Here is an 11,862-nt window from a genome sequence, read left to right as displayed (position 1 = left end):
ACCAATTGGAATGTGATTGTAGGATTCTAAGTCTAGCTTTACCATGAAAGCTAGTAAAAGGGTCTGAAGGGATATTATGAGCTTTGGGATCTTAACAAAAAGGTTGAGAAAAGATAGATCTATGGCAGGACTCCGAGTCACTTCTTTCTTTTCTACCAGAAAAATCCATGAATAAAACCCTTTGCTGATCTGGCAAGCAGGGACTGGTTCTATGACTCCCTGAGAAAATTAGTTCCAGACCTGAAGAAAACAGGTATAGTTTTTTGAAAAAGGGGAGAGACTCCCATTTCTAAGTGTATCCCTGTTAAATGTATTTTAGAATCTATTTGTATAAAATAATCTGGTACCACAAAAGATGATGATGATTAAAAAAAAAAAAAAAAGGTGCAGACTGCTGGGGAGGGCTGGGTAGGATGTCTGAACCTTCTTTGGGAATCTGCTTCCCTTACATAACTAATATTAAGCTCCCTCTCGACCTCCCTCAGCTCATCATTGTTTCAGGCTCCTCTCAAGTAAAGGACCTGTGTGCCATTTTACTGCAGTCATCCTCTGGATGCTCAAATCTTCTTCAGGACCCTGCTTCCCTTGTATAAATAATGTTAAGCACCCTCTCAACCTCCCTCAGCTCATCGTTGTTCCAGGCTCCTCTCAAGTAAAGGACGTCTGGGCCATTTTACTGCTGCCATCTTTTGGATGCTAAAACCTTCTTTGGAACTCTGCTTCCACTGCATAATTATTGTATGTGCCTGTAAACTTACCTATTTGCTAATTCATGACTTAAACCCACCACATTGTTCTTGTACAGCAGTGCCCTCATACATCACCCAAAACCTTTTACACTAGTTGTTACCCCTATCTCTGCATAGACTACCAGCCCATTCTATCTTCCCTGTTGCACGTGGCCTATACTGTCCAATCTACCCTCTTATCTTTCCCATCCTGGCTTTCTTCTAGCATTTTCTCTTTCCTTACTCCAGCAATTTCTCCCACACTCTTCTAGCTTTCCTATTGCTGATACTATCACTACCTACTTTTTCTCTATTCCTTGCACTCGCATACTACTAAATTAAATTCTTCTCTTCAAGCATTTTCACCTACCCTAACTGCTTTACATGCCTACTTTAGCTACAATCCCTCCACCTTTGGTCCTCTTCTCTTAACTGGCTTCACCTCCCTGAATTTTTCCTTATCTTGCTGATTGTTTTTTTTTCTTTGTGGCCAACTAGGTAAAGGGCTTTCCCACTCAGTTCGCCCGTACTGCGCTCGGGCTCACTCATCTCCCTTAACCTCCCCCCATTTTCACCCACCTCTACATCACTTACATTTATTGTAACCTATACTCTATCTCTGCTTCCCACCCAATCCCAACCTTCAACAAATTAATCCTCACTCACCCTCCACCTTATTAATTGCATAATTGATCATCTTACACCCTTCCCATCCTATACTCTACCACACTGTTTTCACAATCCTTTTTATCCTACAAAGAAATCTTACTCTTCACTACCATACACACCCCTCCATTATAACATGACTTCCATCACCAACTTAACACTACTTACTCTCTATCATTCCTTTTTCTACAATTACTAATATCACCTGACACCATACGTGAATATGACAAACCTACTCACATAACTGCTGCTACTCTATCCAAACATACTTTCTGGAAAGAGGAAAAGTAACCCTCACAGGACACAATTGTAAGGTGAAACATAGCACCTACTCTATTGTAATATGCACTGCCCTCCTTAAGAAGCTACAAATTCTGCCCTTACAGGTAAAAACTAAAAAACAATCTCCACACATAAATATAACACACAGAAAAAATTGCAACCCACTAAGTCCACACACACTTACCCCAACCTAATTCTATGTGGTGACATTCACCCCAACCCTGGAGCCGCTCACTCTCCTTATCACACAAACTGTCATAAATCCCTTAACTTCACCATTAACCTCCAAAGCATCAGAAATAAAATTCCAGATCTCTATGTCTGGATTACCTGATACTGTAGGAGCAAGCAAGACTTGACTAAGACCATATATTAAAAACTCAGAATTCCTTCCATCAGACTTCTCTTGCCTGAGAACAGACAGACCCAGGACAAACAAAGGGACATTGCTCTAATATATAGTCCCATATAGCAAACCCACTCTCACATTTTCTACAGCTGAAATACTGTCATCTCACATGAACATGAACAGCAGCAAAAGCATCTGCATTATAGTCATATACATTCCCCCTGGCAACAATATCCCAATACTTGAAGAAATCCTAGCCTAGTTATCCAAAAATATAGAGGATGAAACAATCATACTTGGTGATGTGAATATTAATTGGTTAGACATCATACATCATCACCCAACAAACAGTATCAACCTATTTAAGTATACCCAACTTATTTTTAACATAACTAGGCCCAACAAAAACAATGGCTCAATATTGGACTGCCTCTGGCCTTAGCAAAATATCTTCCACAGGTACTCTACCTAACAGCTTTAGTGATCACTTACCTGCATACATAATTCATAAACCAACCCCAGGGCATAACACACACCACTATAAGCATACTACAGACCTATTCCACTTCTGCTCAAATACCTTTAAATAATCCTTTACAAAATATCAACTGGCACCCACTTAATGTCCTACTGCTGAATAATACTGTTGAATTCTTTAACTCAACATTCCTCCGAGTACTAGACAATCTCGCTTCTCTCAGTTGTAAGAGAGTAAAAGCCAGCCAGGCCAGTTGGCTCACTAAATCCACCAAACAACTTATGAAAGCTAGGGGACAATGCCTGGAAATTATGGCACACAAACAAAAACCCACAGACTTCACTCAATACAAACTGCATAATCAAGTAAAGTGACTTGTCATCAAAAACAAACAGGACCACTACATTAGCCTGCAAAATTACCATATATAAAATCCGAAAAAATTCTGAAGATCCATAAGCTCTCTATTAAACCCTAGGAAAAGCAAAAATCCCTTCCCTGATCCAGACAGGGCCGGAGCTGAAATAGCCTCAATTTCTAACTCTTTCTTTAAAAACAGCATATCCAACCTCACTGCCAACTTCCAACAAATCAACCCACCTCCCCAGAATCATCTGCAACATCAAGACCTAACTTCCACCTCTTACCCATACGTACCTCCATCATAAAAAAAAAAAAAAAACATTTTTATTAAACCTGGATCTAATGCTCCAGACAACTTACCACCCAAACTTCTTCAAATATCAGCAGACACTATCGCCTATCTTATCAGTATCCTTCTAAATAGATCCATTCAAGAGTCCTTCATTCCCACCATCCTGCAAAAGGCATTTATCCTTCCTCTCTACAAAGCTGGAAACAATAATGATATATCTAACTTCCGGCCAATTGCCATCCTCTCTCCCATGTCCAAGATTCTGGAAAAATGTATCCATAGCCAACTACTTAACTACCTTCTACATCATAATATCCTCTTCCCAACCCAACATGGCTTTAGGCCTAGTCATAGCACCACCACCACTCTTATATCCTTATTGGGCACAGTCAACCATGCTAGAGACTCAGGAAACCTCATTGCCTCACTATTTCTTGACCCAAGGGCTTCGATACCATCTACCACCAGCTTCTCCTGTCCAAACTCTCCAATTTGGACATATTTACTCCTACCCTAAACTGGTTTTCCAACTGCCTTACAGACAGATAACAAGCAACCAGATTGCATCAATCCTTCTCTCCTTTCCTTAACATCAACACTGGAGTCCCACAAGGATCCATAATAGGTCCACTGCTTTTTAACATTTTCATCAATGATTTAAATACCAGTATAGCCCAAGCTACTGTCATCCAATATGCAGATGATTCTACCATCATCTGTGTGGCCAAGTCCACTTCAGAACAAATTACACTCACCCAAAATACCTTTGCCTCCACCAAAACCTGGATGTATAATAACCATTTAGCCCTAAATGCTAATAAAACCAAAGTTATTCACTCCCAAAAAAACACACCGCTAACCAAAAGAATGATTTTGTCATTAACTAACTTAACAACACTTGCATCAAAGTAGTCTCTTATACCAAACTTCTAGGCATCATTACAGATGAAAAGTTAACATCTGACCAGCATATAAACACAAATATCAAAAAAGCCCATTAAAAATAGGCCTCCTTTATAAGCATAAACACTTCCTCACCTATGCAGCAAGGCTGTCCCTTGCCTCTTCCTTACTACCGTCCTTGCTCTATGATGTATCTCGCCTTACTAACCTACTTTTCTCTCTTAAATCCGGACTGGACTCATGCCACAACAAAATCCCAAAATTTGTAACCAACACCAAACACTCCTCACACCACTACCTATCACTCCATCTAAACTGGCTAGAACTTCCCCAACATCTAACATACCTGCAAATAACCACAGCCCATAAGCTAATCTACAAGTCTTCTAGCTATCCTGCCCTCTCTTCTCTGTTCACCATGTATCATCCAAAAAGACCTCTGTGGATCAGTCAATCAGATGCTCCTAAATAAAGCAAAACCTAACCTTTCCACCAGTCAAATGCACTACCCATACACCATTGCCAAACTATGAAATGCTCTCCCTCCATCAAATAGGACTACTGGCAACCCTGAACACTAAGACATGTACCAGCCCTGACTATAATAAAACCCAATATTTTTAGCCTTCCTACTTCTCCTGCTCATTCTCTCCTTCCTCCCTCTCTCACGTTTTGCTCTGACTCCTCATGTATATATTCAGTGCTTCCAACTTACTAAGTCTTAATATGTGCGACCCAGCCACACAAAATTTATTTGTCAGCATTTAGCTTCTATATCTTGTATTTATTCTTGCTGCCATATAGTTGATGCTCTAAGCCCATACCTTACTCTCAGCCTAATTAACTGTTATCCTCAGTCATTTCCTCTCTGTTGCAATAATGCATATTCACACATACACAAATTTTCTGTGTCATCAATTGCACGCATGCTGGTTTTGTATTTTTAAAATCATTTTATTACTCACTGTAACCTATTTGTATAACTTGTATGCTATTTTATTGCATCACCTATCTGTAATGTAGTATTCTGTATCACGCGGTTTGATTTTGTTTTGGTTCTGTAGCTTTTTCATGTTTGTTTTTGGAGGTTTTCTCTCCAGGCCTCTACTGAAAATTGACTCACTCTGGCCCAGTAGACCTCCTGGTAAACAAATGCAAATAAATAAATAAATAAATAAATAAAATAGTCTGAAGAGGCAAAATATCATTCTGATGCTTTGGACTGCCCTTGATTTGGAGACTTTTCCTTTCTGTTTGGAGCTTCCTTGCCATGTTTTTTTTTAAATCCTGCTGGCTGGCCACTTGCTGCTTGAATTGTTTTTGAGAAAGGGAGTGGAGTGGGAATGAAAAATTTTATTTGCCTTTTAAAAAGACGTGGAAAATTTGAGTCACACCTTTTCTTTTTTTTTGTTAATTTGAGTCACACGAGTCAATATCCCCCCTCTCATGAAAACTCAAAAAGTTCAGCTACAGAATGGCCAAACAGAACTTCCTAGTCCAGGGAAGAATTTAAAATTTCAGTTTTAATGTCTTCAAGAATATTTTGAGAATGTAATCAAGCAAATCTTCTCATGACTGACCCAGATGCAGCAGCCCTGGAGACAGTGTCAGCAGTGTCATAAGAACACTTTGAGGCATGTTTAATTACATGAGAATCTGTTACAAAAGAGGCATTCATAGAATTTTTCACCTCAGAAGATGGAAGGTTAAGAGTTAATTATTTTCATATTCTCAAACGGCTGAAGTAAAACCTTTAAAAGCTGAGCATGGATGGCAGTATAACCTTCTGAATGTTAAAGTGGAAGAAGAATAAACCTTTTCTCCAGATTTGTCAAAAGTTTTCCCATCCTTGTCAGAGGGTGTTATAAGCAATTTGTCTAGCAGAAGCATTTTTGCATATGGAAATCACTGAATGGTCTGTGTTAGGGTTAGAAAACAAGCATGTCTGAGTCTGAGGTACCCTTTATAACCTTTCAGATTTTCTAGAGGCAGGTGGTTAACAACTGCTGATTAAAGGATATCCAACTATAAGAAATCATAACACATTTGCTGTGACATTGACATTTCCTTCTAATCCCATTGGAAAACCTGTTTCATTTACATAAAGTTTCAGAAAAAGAAAGGTCTTCTGAGGTAAATCTGAAGCAACACTTTCTTTATAATTAGTTTCTTTAGGTTGTGAAGAAAATTCAGAAGCACAACATTCTCTCTCTAATCCATTCCTTTTCTTTCCTCAAGAGGAAGTACGTAAAGTGAAAGCAGAAATTAACTCCCAAGCAAATCCCAGCAATATTTCTCTGTTCATTGAAATACAAACAGGAGAAGCCATTTTTTTTACTGGGAAACTCTGGAAAAGGACTACCCCAAGCAGGTACAGTATCCAGAGACTTAGGTGTTCTTTTCTGGCTATGTAGAAGACCTTTAACTGGCCTCCCCTGTGAATAACAAGAGTGGGTTCCCCCTTGCCTGCACTGGGCAACCCTACAGCTGCAGAAGACATGTGCATCCTCTGGCTGTAGGTGCTTTATCAGAGTAACAGGAGTTAAATGAATAGCGGTCCAAGGAACTAAATTTGTCCAAAACAGAGTTAACCATCGGCAGCTGGGGCACAGCCGGAGTCAGCCTGACACCCAAAGTCTTCATGACAACTTTATACTTTTTGCAGACAGGGCAAAGAACAACTAAGGAGACCAGTAATTGCTACATAGGTCCAGCTGAGAGCATGTACAATTTGGTAAACTCAGTGCCAGATGCAAAGGTGGTTTTGAAGTGAAAAAAAAACCTGAGAGCCTCCACATGGACCAGTCTCACAATTAACACAAATTCTATTCAATATCATAAAAAGTTTAAAAAATATATTAAAATTCAACAAGTTTCCACAAGTATTTTCAGAGAAATAAAATGCCCTAGTACAGAATGAAAGCCCTAACAAAGTACATTCTAAATAATGGTTTCACAGAAAAACACTAGTTTTCTTCAGAAAAATAAAATAGTGGAGTTTTTTCCCCCCAGAAGAGGACTTACCTACCTAACCCTGAAGGATCATTAGCTGACTGCCAGTTCCACGAAGCCTGAAGAAAAAGCACACGTCCACAGCATGAAAGCTCTGACACTTTTGGACTCCAACTGCATTTTTGCTTTGCTCAAACTCCTGGAAGTTACAAGCATGGAAGGTGCCCTTAAGCTTTGAAATGCTGTCTGCTTGGTTATATCCTTGGTAGGATATAACCTTTACAGCTAAAGCTGCTGCAATAGTAATCTAATGTTGAAGATCTGGATTGTCATATGGCTGAATGTTTAGCACACAGAAGGCTGTGATGAGAATGATGATGTCAGAATTAGGAAATGACTAATGGAGTACCTCACAGATCTGTCCCAGGTCTAATACTCTTCAGTGTGTTTTCTTAAGCATAGCCAAGGAAACAGAGAGCAGGATCAACCTTTTTGTTGGTGACATACATAAAGGTATAGCACTGCAGGATGGGGGCAAGTTCTAGAGAACCACAGCACTACAGGATGGAGGCAAATTTTAGGGAACCATTTACAGCAGAAATGTAGAGGATGAGGTTTAGTGTAAACAAATATAAAGTACTGCACTTTGGCTACAACAAGCTTAGTTTGTAGTATCAGTTGCAGGAGTGGAACTGATGCCAACAGAGGGGGCACACACACCACAGGGATCATCAACTCCCTGTATCTCCAATAGTAGTAGTAGTGCATGGAGAAAGTTGCACGGTATGTCCACAGGGAACAGACTCCAGAAGCACTATTATCTTCCATTCTACAGAGCCCTGTTCAAACCACACTTGTTTTTTTTTTTATTTATTTGTTCAAACCACAGCACTATGACTACTGTGTACAGTTCAGCAAGTCATATAAGCAAATCTGTATCAAGAACTGGAAGGAAGAGGAAAGCCATCAGAAAAGGGATGAATGGGAAGAGACATACTCATACACTACATGTACAGCTCCTCACACTTGAAATAAGAGGAGGCATGGGAACAAATGATACTGGTGTACAAGAACATGCCAGACAGATGTGAAGATGCTATCATGAACAGGAAAGACACATGCAGAAAGTAGGGGGCAAAGGCAGCAGACTGGGGGGGGGGCTAATTTCTCCCTCTATCTCCAAAAGTACTTTTTCACAGGGCTGCAGAGTTCTAAAATGGACTACTAGAATAGGTAGTACAGAGTTACATAATAGAGGGCTGCAATTACATGATACCATGAATTCTGGAAGTAACTTGTGAAGTAGCTCATTGGTTTGCCTTTCTTCCAATACTCTTCACTCTGTTTATATAGCTGAAGGAAAAGAGAACGTGGATCAACCTCTTCAATGCTGACAAAGACAGATGCAGCAATAGATGATGGATGAAAGACACTAGAGAAGCATTTGAAAACATTAAAAGAGGGCAGAAAGGTGTCAATTGAGGTTCACTCCACACCAATATAAAGTTCTACATTTGTGTCACAATCATCCTGGTGTGATGTATTAGTTGCTGGAGGGTGGAGTACAGTACAAACTGATGCTAACAGAATGGGAAAAGGATATGAGCAATTGATCACACATGGAATGGGACACTGGGAGAAAACTGACAGTGGCAGGAGCAAGCAGAATGATAGGGAGTATGCCTGCTTAGCTGCAGAAGGATTTGAAAATGAAATCACTACAGGATCAGATCTGGGATTAGAAAATAAGTATTTGTAAGACTGATAAATGTTATATATTCTAGATGCCTTCTTAGGGGCTGCAGGCTGGCTATCAGGCATGTTACAGGTAGTAGTAATAACATCCACCAAAGCTGGAAGAGCAGGAGGAACAGCAGTAGCTTGATAAAATTCCAGCTGCAAAGAATCATAACTTTTTTTTTCTCAGAAGCTGGAGTGCAATTTTGTTCCCATTGAAAAACAAATGGTTTCACTGAAGATATAGCTTCAGAAAAAGAAATTCTTCCAAGGAAAATTTGGAGGAAATGCTCTCCTCAAAGTCTCAATTAGTTGCTTGTGAAGAAATAACACATTTGTTTCCTTAAAATCAGTTTCCTATTTCATCACACTGTGAATCTTCAGAAACTGAATTCCTTTCTCTCTTGAGCCCTGAGCTAAAACCAATACATTTTCCCTGACTAAATCAACAGAGACAGAAGATAAATGTTAAATTTATGTTGACTCACATCAGGGACATCATGCCAGGAAACAGGCATCTTAGTCCAGCTAGGTAGATAAGCAATCTCCACTTCTTCTTCCATGACCAGTAAAATTGGTTCCCCTCATGCCCACCCAAGGGCATTTCAACACAACAGGAAATCTGTGTAATGCCAAGTCCATGGTGGTTGAAGGGAATACACCACACGCAACTGAGGAAGATGAGTGGTCTGAGAAACCTAAAGTGGTCATTGCAAGTCATCTATATGTGGCTGAGGCAAAGTAGTAGCCTGCTGAAGAGGCAAGGACTATCTGGGAATTTTCTTTTTTGTGACTAGAGGAAGGAAGAACCATGAAACCAGTAAGCTGTTCCATTGTAAAGCTGAGAAAGTAGCCTGAAACCCAGACAGTGATAGCAGCAGCAACTTTTAAATGGTAACTATCAAAAGAGTAGTGTTTTCACCAGAAATACACCATGACAAGCACAGCACAACATGTTCCAGTACTTAAAAACAATGTACAGAATTATCATCAATACAAATTAGAGTAAACTCGATAAAAACAAATGTGTATACTAAAAATAAGAAAACAACCACTCTCCTTCAATGGACAGAAATGTCATGTGACAGTCCAAAAAAGACTAACCTTGCAAAACGCATACAGTTCTTCAAATAAAGTAATGTTTTAGTCATAAAATTAAGTGTGGAATGCATTCTCCCCAAAGGAAAATTATCTACCCAGCAATGGAAAAACAGCTGACCATCAATCATCAAAAGCCTGAAAGAACAACACTCTAACAGCAAAAAAAAAAAAAAAAAAAAAGGCTCTGAAAGACTTGGCACCCAGACCATTGAGACTCTACAGCCTAGTGTGAGCTGTCAATAGTCTGGATGTGTGGATGGTGCCTTAAAGATTTGGAATCTGACCTGTTGTTATTTCCTAGGCAGGATATGACACATACAGCTAAATGTACTGCAGCATTAATTTAATTATGAACATCAAGTTGTGCATCTAGGTGAAGTATCCTACTTTGTTTTAGTGAGTTTTCAAGGTGATTCTCACATACATTAGACATCTGTTTCAAGAGGGCATTAATTAATCCATGCCCAAAGTGTGTACCTTCTGCCACTCAACTGCATCATGGCCTTGAGGCTGGCAAAGTTGCAGCTCAGCACATTCTTGTTAAGCGTTTTCTTAATGTTCTGCATAATTACCCACCTTTGAAAAACCCTTCTCCTCTGGAGGATTTTATTATTAATGACTGACAGGCTGACATACTCTGTTCATACTAGATGGTTCAGTAGACAAAGTTTATCTATTACATGATGCTGCACTTGGTGACCTTTAACAGAAAACTACAGGCCCTGTGAAAAGGGACCCCTAATATAGTCTTTCACAAAGAATGTTTCCCACAAGACTAACCCTCGTTTCCTGATGAAAATAATTTGGAACTGTCCCTCAAACAGTCTTGCTACCGCCTCATTTTTTTACATGGGGAAAGATGGCTCTTTATACCACTGAAGCACACCAACTAAGGTTATAAACAGGGAAATGAGTTCAGGAATACAAAGTTAATGTTCATCCCTTTTGTCTTCAGTATGGAAGGCTCAGCTGTGAATATGTAAACCCTATGCAAATGGACTAGTAAATGCATAATTTTATTATAATTTCTTGGACAATGCAGTTAAAAGCCATTCTCAAGTAAGGGTGTGGCTGCTTCCAGTGCTTGTTTCAAGATTATGTCCATTATGGACAACTGCAAGATGGTGACACTGTTTCATAGCTTCACGAAACATTATTGCATGGTCCATGATGCCAGCAGCTGTGCCTCCTTTGGCACATGCTCCAAGACTTGGTCTTGTAAACTGTTACTTTTTAGAACCCACTGGCTCTGCCTAACCAAACGATGCCTGATACTGTATCGAATTATTCTCAAGTTTCATTTACAGAGGGTGCCTGAAAGACAGAAATAATAAATATATTGAGTTCTCACCAAATCAGCTAATTTTTGAGATATTCCTTCACAGTGGGTATGTTTTATATCTTTTAACCAATAACCTTAATTTGGGCAGCTCCTCCAACTACCTTTACAAACAAAAGTCCCTGTAAATTTGGCAAGGTTATAATTTGATATTCTTGTTTAGGTTTTTCAGGTGGGAGCCAGAACCTGAAACTACAGGGCTAAGTGGATCCTATTAGATCCGATAGGTAAAACCATGGCAAGAAAAATGGTGAGTGAGGGCCCTTCAAAAGGGAGTTGCAACAGACACCTACTGCAGATAGCCTTCTCGAAAATCAACTACAGCAAGCACTCCAAGTATAATGTACATAGCCTAACTTGATGACTTTAACTCAGAAATTCCCCCTCCAACTATTAAATCTCACTTCATTCAAAAATCTTTACAAACACTGTAAACCTTCTTTGGAATTATATTTTATTATATTTAGCTTAATTTTATTTCCACTTCTATGTGAAACTGCCACTGATTACAATGCATAAAAAAACATCATTAACAGTGTTCATCTATGTATTACATATTATGGTGTTCCTCACCTCGGTAGAGTCCAAAATGGTTCCATTTGGGATCAGCACTCTACCCTGGTTAACAAACTTAAATAAACAAAACAATAAACCAAGAAAGAATATGAAGGT

Source organism: Protopterus annectens, chromosome 13.part0 (genome assembly GCF_019279795.1).
Source record: "Protopterus annectens isolate FY-2018-M chromosome 13.part0, PAN1.0, whole genome shotgun sequence".
In the NCBI taxonomy this organism is placed as follows: domain Eukaryota; kingdom Metazoa; phylum Chordata; order Ceratodontiformes; family Protopteridae; genus Protopterus; species Protopterus annectens.
This window is presented reverse-complemented; position numbering follows the sequence as displayed.